Here is a 13,430-nt window from a genome sequence, read left to right as displayed (position 1 = left end):
ATAATTTCTCAGCCCTCAGAATTTTCAACACAGTTCTTAAATGCTCAGCATGCTCAATCATATTCTTCAAATATATCAAAATGTCATCAATGAATATAATTATAAACTCATCGAGGTATCTCTGAAAAACAAGGTTCATCAATCCCATAAATGCAGCCGGTGCATTCGTCAACTCAAATGGCATGACAATAAACTCATAATGTCCATACCTGGTTCTGAATGCAGTCTTCGAGATATCAGAATCCCTGACTCTCAGTTGATGGTATCCAGATCTCAAATCGATCTTGGAATATACAGATGAACCCTGCAACTGATCAAACAAATCATCAATGCGAGGCAAGGGATATTTATTCTTTACCCTTGCTTTGTTCAGTTGCCGGTAATCGATGCAGAGTCTCATCGAACCGTCTTTCTTTCTCACAAACAGTACTGGAGAACCCCAAGAAGACACACTCGGTCTGATATACCCCTTGGCCAATAAATCCTCCAACTGTTCTTTCAATTCTTTCAACTCAATCGGTGCCATTCTGTACGGAGCCCTCAAAATCGGAACTGTACCTGGCATCAACTCAATACTGAAGTATATCTCTCGAATCGGAGGCAATCCATGAATCTCCTCTGGGAAGACATCAGCAAACTCACACACCACTGGAAAATCCGCCAATGATGGACTCGATTTCAGTAGATCAACTGAATAGACAAGGAATCCCTCCGCTCCTTTCTGTAACAATCGAGTCATGGACAATACGGATATCAAAGGAATTCTAGATCGAGAACCCTTACCGTAGAATTTCCACTCATCAGCCATATCAGGTCTGAATCTCACAATCTTGTGAAATCAATCAACAGTAGCTCTGTACTTGGTTAACATATCGATACCGATAATACAGACAAAATAAGACAACCCAAGCACAATACAGTCTAATTCAAGTTCATGCCCATCATACTGCAGTATACAAGATTTAACAGACTTCACTGATATCAAACATGTCCCCAACGGAGAAGAGACAGACACTACAGAAGATAATGACTCAATAGGCAATGAATGCATCAATGCAAATCGCTCAGATACGAATGTATGCCATGCACCAGTATCTATCAGTACATATGCAGGATAACCAGAAATAAAACAGTTACCTGCAACAACATCGTCAGGCGCGTCCTGAACCTGCTCCTCTGTCAAAGCAAATACTCGGGCCTGCTGTCTAGGAGGTTGGCTCACTGTCTGGCTACCTACTGGCCTTTGTTGTGACTGAGATGGTGCTGGCTGGAATGAATAAACAGCGGCTGATCGTCTGTCAGTCTCTGCCGCTGATCCAGATGACTCGGCACCCTGTGATCTCTGAGCATCACTCTGGGGACAAACTCTGCCAAAATGTCCCTGTTGCCTACAAATACGGCAACTGCCAAACACTCCTTGGCACTGCTCTGTGGAGTGCTTCCCTCCACAAGTGCTGCAATAAGGTCCTGTATAGTTCTGTCTCGATCGAGGACTCCCAGAGCTAGAAAAACTGCTTCCTAACTTCTTGAATTGCTTTCCCCTAGCTTTCAAGAAGTCCTTCTTTCCGCCAGTGCTACTGCCACTCTCAAACCGGGGAGGTGGTTGCTGTGGTCTTGGTGCTGGAGGTACAAACGAAGCTCCCTTCTGTCTCATCAGACCGGCTTCGGCTCCCTTTGCTCTATTCAAAGCATCAATAAAATTATTCGGTCTCCCAGTGTTCACCAAAGTAAAGATTTCAGAATTCAGGCCATTAATGAACTGATCAGCAATAGCTTCGTCATTCTCGGCCACATGTGGAGCAAATCGTAGCAGTGTAGAGAACTTGGCCATATATTCCTCGATATTCAGCTGGCCCTGTCTCAAGTTTGCAAACTCCGCTCCCTTATCCTTCCTGTACGACAATGGAAAAAATCTATGATAAAATTCAGTTCTAAACACATTCCAGGTGACAACTGTACCTCGATGCTGCAAGGTCCGCTTCGTGGTAATCCACCAGTTCTTGGCAACATCATGCAACTGGTGCCCTATCAAGTTTCACTCTCCGCTCATCCGTATAATCCAAGGACTCAAACAACATCTCAATATCGTCTAACCAACTCTCGCAATCAACTAAAGTCTCAATACCCTTCAGAGTCGGTGGATGGAATGGTTGAAATATTTTCAACAATGTCTCCATCGGTGTTGCTGTCACATCCATGGGAGGATTCGAAGTGCTACCCTATTCCGGTACTCTTCGAGGAGGCATTTTTTATTATCAAAAGGATTAGCAACCAAATACCAAAAATCTGTTTCAGTCCTCCTCCGGATCATCTTACTCCTGATCAAGAATCGGTGCTGATCCATTCTAGATAATACACATTATCATATCAAAATCAGATAATCAGGTAAACATGTATTAAAGCAGTAACTCATGCTAGCAATCATAAGCAAGGAAGAAAACACATTCTACCCCGCTCACTAGCTCTTATCTCAATCTAAAGGATCTATCGCTCTGATAGCACCTGTTGTGGGGACCCGGACGATAATCATATTCTTAATCATCATTGGGACAATTTAATCAATTATAATAAACAGGATCTAATTTTTTTTTCTTTTAATATACAGTATTAAATGCGGAACGTAATGGAATTCAATCTAATATACATATAAGTATAACAGTACAGTTTTGTACAATAAACATCAACTCAAACTAAGGCTCAACAACTAATGTCAAGTGCTGAATCCTATCTACAGCAACGTCAAAGTCCGTAGTCTCCACTCTAATCATGATCTCTCGTCATCTCCTCGACCCTGATCCTGTCCCACCTGTTGTCATGCACACATACAAATACGAGAACAGCCGGATAACTCCGGTGAGAATAAAATCCCAGTATAAACCAATGAAACATGCAATCATATAATCAATATAAATCATGAAGCAGATATCAGTAATATGTATCAAAATCTGAAAACATAATCAATATAAACTGCCAATTCAGACTCGTGACTCCACGTCTCATACTAGACTCAATCCTAGTCTAGGGATCCCGGTTTCCAGACGTTGGCATTCCTATATCGAACATCAGTAATAGAAGAAACTCCAATTCTATCCACTTCGATATAACCAAACATCCGGTGTCTTGACCTATCCGTCATAGACTGTGGCACTATCGCCAATTCACTATCTTGTGACAATGTGCAATGAGCCAGTGACGATTCCATCACTATCGACACTTATGTCACAAGATCACTCGTCTACTACATGCTTCTATAAATCAATAGAACAAGCATAACAATTCAAAGCATTGCAATTAATAACAATAAGTATGTGATTTAGGGAAACTCAAGCATATCCTACTCGAGTCGTTCTCCAAATACCACATTGACTTATACCTTTCTTTTATTGCAGTTCTGATGTCGTTCATGTCTTGAATTCAAAGTCTGTCAACCCTCAACTTGGCAATTACAATATCAATAGTATCATATCAATATACTGCACAAATCAATACCAATCTGATCAATCTGGATTTAACTCAAAACCAACGGCATAACGGAACAATCCTGATATCCCGGTCAATACCATATAAGTAAATAATAATTACAATCCATAACTGATATCCAATACAATCTGTAATCAATTCATAATTCAAAGATGTTCAATATCACTCGATATATTTTGAAAAATCATAACAATTCCATAATCAATCTGTTTCTCAATCTCACTGCGATTCTACGATGTCTAACATATCAAGAACATCATATATGAATCATATTCAATTCTGGTAATATCATAATTCCAACTCTTATCAAAACGTAACAAAACTTACGTCCAATTGTAGCCTGTGTTGATGGGAGCACAGTACTGAAGTCGGATTCAAAATCTAACGGACGGATCGAAATATAAAGGCTTAAGGATTTTTCACTTTTTCTCAGAAGCCTTTCTCGAATTTTGCTACTGAATCTTCGAAGGAATGAATAGCTTAACATTTAAATTGCATGGGAAAGAACAAGTGGCTCCTTCTATGCACTGCATGTCTCACGCATATGCGCGACCCTCCTCGGCGCATATGCGCGAGACAATATGTCTCGGCGCGTAGCATCACGGTGACTCGCGCATATGCGCGCCCTCACTCGGCGCATATGCGCGAGGCCCTTTTCCATTCTTCACAACTCTCGGGTACCCTCGCGCACATGCGCGGATTCCTGTCGCGCATATGCGCGAGGTTCTCTGCCCACTCGCGCATCTGCGCCCGGCATGAACGCGCATATGCGCGTGGCTCAATCCTCACACATAATTCAAATCTCCTTTCCGCCTATCCCGGTCTAATTCGTTCCATCTATAATCACATCAATTAATCAACAAATCATTTCAGATTAACAACACATCAAATTTCGGGCATTACATACGCTGAAATGTTGGATGATTAGGATCTTAATCATCCACTATATACAGCCGTTTCATTGCCATATAAGATCAAACTAGATGATCAAACGGTTCAGCATCATTTGTGATACGAATCCTCGTACGAATGAAAGGCAAGCACGAATATATAAATCGCACCCTCAATTCAATAACAAACAAGGAACGATTATGTTGTCCCGATCTTTTGAAACAAGTAACGATTTTGTGATATTCACCTCTAAGCGATTATAACTTAGCAACAAATATCAACGATAAAACAATTGAATTTCAAACGAACCTTCAAAGAACTTGTTTTGACAATCCGTGCGAAGAACAATCGACAAACGCCACAAAGATGAAAATCTTTGATAAGTTTTATTTGGTTTTCTTCTTGTGAAGAACAAAGCTAAAAGCTTTGAAAATTGAGAGAACTCAATGTATTTGATATCAATCTTCAATTATCTCGTTTTTGGTCATTACAATGCATTATATAATTAATAAAACCCATAAAAAGTAGTGTAGAAAGCATTAAAGATGATAACTAGCAACTTTGACACGGAAGTTGACAATAGACCGCGGGTGCGCTGCATACTGGACCGCGGGTGCGGTGTGGCTTCGGCTAAGTTCGAATAAAAGGACCGCGGGTGCGGTCATTGTAGGAGCGTGGGTGCGCTTGCCGTCCGCGGGTGCGATCCTTGCTTGACCGCGGGTGCGGTATAGCTTCGGCAATATTCTCTTAAATTTGATTATCATGGACCGCGAGTGCAGTCCCTGAACTGGCGCGGGTGCACTCCACCTTCGGCAAATTGCACTTGAATAACATTCCAAAAACCTCCAATATTATTCCCATGATTCCTAACCTCCTCTAATTTAGACATCCAACTTGTAGGACTTCTTTGAAAGCTCATCATGAGTCCTTGAAGTGCATCTTTAAACTTCTTGCTTCGTCCCCTCGTTATAGGTCCTTCAGGCAACTCCAACGACTCCCATGCTTTCTTTGGTGCTTGATCAACCACATTTGCATCATTCTCCCCTTCTTGAAAAGGATTTGTCCTCAAATCTTGATCATCTCCTACATCAAACAACGAAAGATCACTAACATTAAAAGTAGAGCTGACATTATACTCACCTGGTAGGTCTAATATGTAGGCATTGTCGTTGATCTTTTCAAGCACTTGAAATGGTCCGTCACCCCTAGGTAAGAGGTTTGAACGTCGCTTTTCTGGAAATCTTTCCTTCCTTAAGTGCAACCACACCCAATCTCCCTTTTCAAAAACCATCTTTTTCCTTCCCTTGTTGGCTTGCTTCGTGTATTGTAAATTCTTCTTCTCGATGTTATCCTTGACCTTCTCATGCAAACTTTTAACAAATTCATCTTTCTTCTTTCCATCCATGTTCAACCTTTCACTCACAGGTAAAGACATCAAATCCAACGGAGTCAAAGGATTAAAACCATATACAATTTCAAATGGCGAATAATTTGTAGTAGAATGCACCCAACGATTATAAGCAAACTCAACAAAGGGTAAACAATCCTCCAAATTCTTTAAGTTCTTTTTAAGAATAGCACGCAAAAGTGTTCCAAAAGTTCTATTGACAACTTCAGTTTGCCCATCCGTTTGAGGATGACATGTAGTAGAAAACAACAATTTTGTGACAAGTTTAGCCCATAACGTTTTCCAAAAATAACTCAAGAATTTAACATCACGGTCCGAAACAATAGTTCTAGGCATGCCATGCAACCTAACGACTTCTCTAAAGAATAGATCCGCAATGTGAGATGCATCATCAGTTTTGTGACAAGCAATAAAATGTGCCATCTTAGAAAATCTATCCACAACAACAAATATAGAATCTCTCCCCTTCTTTGTCCTAGGCAACCCCAAAACAAAGTCCATAGAAATATCAACCCAAGGTTCACTAAGTGGTGTATACAATCCATGTGGTTGTGTTCTAGACTTAGCTTGTCTACAAGTAATGCACTTTTCACAAACACGCTCAACATCACGTTTCATATGTGGCCAATAAAAATGCTCATGCAAACAACTCAAAGTTTTAGCCACACCAAAGTGCCCCATCAAACCACCACCATGTGCCTCCCTCACAAGTAACTCACGAATTGATGACTTAGGAATGCACAATCTATCTTCTCTAAATAAAAACCTATTATGCAAATAAAATTTGTCATGTGGACCATGCATACATGTTTCAAATATCTCCTTAAAATCCTCATCCAACAAATACAACTCTTTCATATGTTCAAATCCCAAGATTTTCAATTCCAAGGTAGAGATTAATACGTACCTCCGTGATAGTGCATCAACCACTACATTATCCTTACCGTGTTTGTATTTGATTATGTAAAGAAATGTACCTATGAATGCCACCCACTTAGCATGCCGCTTGTTCAGTTTCTGTTGTCCCTTAAGATACTTTAGAGACTCATGATCGTTATGGATCACAAACTCCTTAGGCCTCAAGTAGTGTTGCCACATCTCCAAAGTCCTCACAAGCGCGTACAACTCCTTGTCATACGTTGGATAGTTCAGCGCTGCTCCATTGAGTTTCTCACTAAAGTACGCCACTGGTCGTCCTCCTTGCATCAAAACACCACCAATACCTACACCTGAAGCATCACATTCAATTTCAAAAGTATTAGAAAAATCAGGCAAAACAAGTAAAGGTGCAGTAATTAATTTTTGTTTAATAATATTAAAAGACTTCTCTTGCTCCTCGCCCCAATGGAATGGAACGTTCTTCTTAATCACCGCCGTCATCGATGCCGCCAGTGTGCTAAAATCTTTTACAAACCTCCTATAGAAGCTTGCAAGACCATGAAAGCTTCGAATTTGACTAACATTAGCAGGTGTTGGCCAATCTCGAATAGCACTTACCTTGTCCTCATCTACTTGTATCCCCTGTGAACTTACCACAAAACCAAGGAAGACAAGTTTGCTTGTACAAAAATCACATTTCTTTAAATTAGCATATAAATTTTCAGCCCTTAGTGTGATTAGCACAATTCTCAAGTGATTAACATGCTCATCCAAGTCTTTGCTATATACTAGGATATCATCAAAGTAAACAACAACAAATTTTCCTATGTATGCACGCAAGACATGGTTCATTAACCTCATAAAGGTTCTAGGAGCGTTAGTTAAGCCAAAAGGCATGACCATCCACTCATATAACCCGTACTTGGTTTTAAAGGCCGTTTTCCACTCATCACCTTCTCTCATCCTAATTTGGTGATATCCACTTTTCAAATCAATCTTGCTAAAAATACAAGCACCATGCAACTCATCTAACATATCATCTAGTCTAGGTATGGGATGCCTATACTTAATGGTTATGTTATTGATTGCCCTACAATCTACACTCATACGCCATGAGCCATCTTTCTTAGGAACTAATAAAACAGGTACAGCACAAGGAGACATGGACTCACACACGAAACCCCTATCTAATAATTCACTTACCTGCCGTTGAAGCTCCTTGGTCTCCTCCGGATTGCTTCTATACGCTGGAAGATTTGGTAATGCACTTCCGGGCACAAAATCAATTTGGTGCTCAATCCCCCTCAATGGTGGTATTCCTTGAGGTAGCTCCTCCGGAAATATATCATCAAACTCCTGGAAAAGGGAAACAACAATGCTCGGAAGATTTCCGGCTATATCACTTGTATTAAAGAGAATCTCTTTGTAAAGAATCAACAAAAGTGTATCATGTGTGTGCAGCAATTGTTTCATGTCACTCTTTTTGACCATATATATTTTCTTTTTGGTCTCTTTCGTCTCATTTTCTTTTTCCTCATTTTTCTTTTGTATGGCTATCTCAATTTTTTTATCACTTTTGTTTTTAGCCATTTCATTTTTCTTTTCAAAGGCCATCTCACTTTTTAATTCACTCTTTCTTTCGGCCTCATCTCTCTTCTTTTTTTTCAATTGGTCCTCCAACACTTGTTTTGGGGACAAAGGAAGTAAAACAATGGGTTCTTTCTTGAGTACAAAAGAATATTTATTTCTAAACCCATCATGTGTCACTTGCCTATCATATTGCCATGGTCTTCCTAACAAAATATGAAAAGCATGTATTGGTACCACATCACACAATACCTCATCAACATACTTTCCAATCGAAAATGCAATCAAAACTTGTTTGTTCACCTTCACTTCAGCACAGTCGTTCAACCACTGTAGCCTATATGGTTGAGGATGTTTCAAAGTAGGCAAGCTCAATTTTTCAACCATCTCAAGACTAGCAACATTGGTACAACTTCCTTCATCTATAATAACGTTGCAAACTTTGCCACTGACAAAACATCTAGTATGGAACAAGTTTTCCCGCTGATTCGTCTCCTCTTCTTTGACTTGGGCACTCATGATACGCCTATTCACGAATGCCTCACCCACAACTGCTTCATATCCCTCATCAGGATCCTCTTATGCAGGCATCTCATCTTCATCCTCTCCATCATCTCCCTCAATATGAGATTCATACTCCCCATAATTATTCAACACCATCACCCTTTTATTGGGACATTGGCTAGCAATATGTCCAATTCCTTGACACCTAAAACATTTAATATCTCTAGAACGATTAATAGGAGTTTCAGGTTTACCTTGCATTCCCTGCTTAGGCGCCTCCTGTTTAATGTCAACTTTGGGCTTGACCACTACCTTGCTTTCTTCACGTTTAACAACGTTGGAACGCCAAGGTGTTGATGTATTCCCAGTTTGTGTGGTACGACCAACTCCTCTCCTCTTGAGTTGTTGCTCCACTTTTATCGCCATTTGCACCATTTCATCTAGATCCAAGTAATGTCTAAGCTCCACTTGGTCTTGAATTTCCCTGTTCAAACCACACAGAAAACGAGCCATAGTAACCTCACTATCCTCATCTATGTTTGCTCTAATCATGACTACTTCCAATTCTTTATAGTAGTCCTCAACACTCTTCACACCTTGTCTCAAAGTTTGTAACTTCTTAAACATTTCTCTATAGTAGTGATTTGGTACAAACCTCTTCCTCATTACGCTTTTCATCTCCGCCCAAGTTTCTATAGGCCTCTCATTGCATCTTCTCTTAGTGGTCACTAATTGATCCCACCAAATAAGTGCATAATCAACAAATTCAACCACGGCCAACCTAACCTTCTTTTTTTCGGAATAATGGTGACGATCAAACACAAATTCAACTCGCTTTTCCCATTCTAAATAAGCCTCTGGATCCGACTTACCATGGAACGACGGAATTTTCATCTTAATGCTACCTATGTTATTATCTTCCTTATTCCCATCATCGTACCTACCACGTAAGGCTTCTCTTCTTCCCCTACCAAATCCTCTACTCTTCCGCTTCTACCCCAATTCTCGTTTTGGCTCTCCTCTTCTCCTTCCAAATCATAATCATTCTCTTCTTCATCCACTCTACCCAAACCTTTAGGCTTAGATTTATTTTTACTCGTACTAACTTCAAGCCTATCCAACCTCTCATATAAAGGATCCAACTCGGCCCTCAACATTCTACTAAAATGCCCAAATTACGCCTCCATTTGAACCTTAGATAACCCTTGGTTCGAACTCTCTCCTACTTCCCTCCCCATTTTAATTTCAGATTTTGTACCTGCAATAAAATGTTAGTAGAAATAAAATATTTTCCTCACCCAAATTCTCACGATCACTCCAAAGAAATAACACTCGCACTCAAATGTTTTTTCACTAGAATTTGATAGTTATCTCAAAGGTGTGCTCAATCTTTATATATATATTATTTTTTTTTTATCAAACTAACAAGATTCAACTTGTGAACACTTGCAACTGTTTCACATGGATTGCACAAAAACAAGAACGACAGAATTACACAGAACAAATTTTTTCGGGAATTCTGGATTATCAAAAGATGATAGAAATAACGCAGATCTTAAAATAGAACAAAGGATAACACAAAACTTGAAACAGAACAAATTTTTGTTTTATTTTTTGGTAGATATGACAATAGAAACAAAAGGATACCACAGATCTGAAAACAGAATGAAATTTGAGACAGATCTGAAAAATAACAACAACGATACTTACTTGAATTCAATGAGCCAAAGCTCTGATACCAAATGATACGAATCCTCGTACTAATGAAAGGCAAGCACGAATATATAAATCGCACCCTCAATTCAATAACAAACAAGGAACGATTATGTTGTCCCGGTCTTCTGAAACAAGTAACGATTTTGTGATATTCACCTCTAAGCGATTATAACTTAGCAACAAATATCAACGATAAAACAATTGAATTTCAAACGAATCTTCAAAGAACTTGTTTTGACAATCCGTGCGAAGAACAATCGACAAACGCCACAAAGATGAAAATCTTTGATAAGTTTGATTTGGTTTTCTTCTTGTGAAGAACAAAGCTAAAAGCTTTGAAAATTGAGAGAACTCAATGTATTTGATATCAATCTTCAATTATCTCGTTTTTGGTCATTACAATGCATTATATAATTAATAAAACCCATAAAAAGTAGTGTAGAAAGCATTAAAGAAGATAACTAGCAACTTTGACACGGAAGTTGACAATAGACCGCGGGTGCGCTGCATACTGGACCGCGGGTGCGGTGTGGCTTCGGCTAAGTTCGAATAAAAGGACCGCGGGTGCGGTCATTGTAGGAGCGCGGGTGCGCTTGCCGTCCGCGGGTGCGATCCTTGCTTGACCGCGGGTGCGGTATAGCTTCGGCAATATTCTCTTAAATTTGATTATCATGGACCGCGAGTACAGTCCCTGAACTGGCGCGGGTGCACTCCACCTTCGACAAATTGCACTTGAATAACATTCCAAAAACCTCCAATATTATTCCCATGATTCCCAACCTCCTCTAATTTAGACATCCAACTTGTAGGACTTCCTTGAAAGCTCATCATGAGTCCTTGAAGTGCATCTTTAAACTTCTTGCTTCGTCCCCTCGTTATAGGTCCTTCAGGCAACTCCAACGATTCTCATGCTTTCTTTGGTGCTTGATCAACCACATTTGCATCAATTTGAGTCCAGTTTGAGTCAGCTAGACCAGTTAGCCAGCAAAGAGATCAAGTCCAAGCCAAATTAGCTGCTCATCGAGCAAAGAAACTCAAGATCGATGCAGTATTCAAAGAATTCAAGGCAACCAGTTGTTGGTATATTCAGGTCTATTAAGTATAAACTGACTGATATTTTATTTTGTTTAAAATATGCTATTGTAGTAGCAATTTCCATTACACATGTTAGTGTGATTAAATGTATGATACAAAGGTCACGTGTTTGATTAAATAAACATCATGTTTATCCAGTTAGTTTCTATATAACTGAACTGCTTTCCTAAGATTTGTTGTCTAAACTACTTGAATGTTAAAAGATGTTAAAACTTCATTAAATCGCGTAAATGATTATATTTTTAAGAAGGATTTTTTAATTCAGTTCTTGAGGGGGAGCTTTCGTAGCCCTCGAACTGAAAAATATTTTAAACTCATTTTTAATTCAGTTCTTAAGGGAGAGTTTCCATTAATTATCTCTCAAATTGAAATCTTTTTTTTTCACTTAAATGTTTAAAATGTTTATGATTCTCACAAAGCGGGAGAATTAGTATGAAATTATTCACCTTTAAAAATATCGCTTTAATTGCTCAAAGTTTTGTGCTGATCAAAAAGGGGGAGATTGTTGGAACATTTTGTTGGGACCCGAACGCTAACTCATTCTTTTCAATCATAATTGGGATAAAAATGGATTATTTAACTAAACTGGGTCGCAAATTTTTATTTTTTTTTAATGTTGAACACTTTAGAAACAAGTGTACCAATTTCTACAACAAGTTAGGTCCCATCTTATTCAATTTACAAGATCAAGTTCAATATCTACAAATGAGTAAAAGTACAAGTCTTGTACAAAATAAAGTCATAGCAAACTATTGTTTATCAGCTACATGTCATGTGTTGAAAAACAGCTCTACTTCTAAGCCCGGATCACCACTCTAATCTCGATCTATCATGCTATTCTCGACCCTGATCTTGTCCCACCTGTTGTCATGCACACATACAAACACAACAACAGCCAGATAACTACGGTGAGAAACATAATTCCTAGTATAACAACGTATACATGCGTTTCATATAAATATAAACAAAAGCATATCACATTTGTAAAACAATATGCATCGTTGTCTACGAAAGCATAAATCGATACAAAGCAATAAATCAAACTTTTTAACTCTTACTCTTTGACTCGACTCTTATCTAGGGATCCCGGTTTGAATAAAAACGTAACAATTCTCCCAACTACTCTTCCCAGCTAGGTAGTGGTACGTACTTATTCCAATACTTTGGTCCACTATATCGAATCTCAACAATAGGAGTCGATCTTCTCCTAAGCACATCGATATAAACCAAATGTCCAGTGACTTGGCACCTCTGCCAAAGACTCATAATACATGCTTTGCTATAACTCAATAGACTAAGCATATCAATCTCAAGAATTGCAAACACATCAAGCAATAACAATTTAGTATGTGGTTTTGGAAAACTCAAGCTATCTCTTACTCGAGTTATCTCTCCCGGTCTAACATTGATTTATACCTTTCTTTTCGTAGTTCTTGGTTGAATCAAATCTCAATCTGGCTTTGATCGTTCTTCGAATCCTTCAATACAAAATCTGAAATGACATATTCGAGAAGTACAATATCAACATATACCTCAAACAAAGACGTGATTTGATCGAACTCAATCTAATTCTGTTTCGACGGCATAACATCGCAATCTCGATATATCCGGCAACACAGACATAAACAGATACAAATCACAGTTCATAATCAATACAATTACAGCCCACAATTACCAAATATGTACAATCTCATTCAATATAGGCTGAAAATTGATAACAATTGCATAAACTGTCCGTTCTTCAATCTGGTTTCGATTACAGGCTTATCATAATCTCAAGAACACATAATATCAATCAAACTATGATTTCTTCAATACCAAATTTTCGAACCATACAGGAAAGTAATAAAACTTACATCCCTTTGAAGCT

The sequence above is a fragment of the Primulina tabacum genome, chromosome 12 (assembly GCF_025594145.1).
Source record: "Primulina tabacum isolate GXHZ01 chromosome 12, ASM2559414v2, whole genome shotgun sequence".
NCBI lineage: Eukaryota > Viridiplantae > Streptophyta > Magnoliopsida > Lamiales > Gesneriaceae > Primulina > Primulina tabacum.
The sequence above is the reverse complement of the archived record's forward strand: the minus strand, read 5'-3'. Positions refer to the sequence as shown.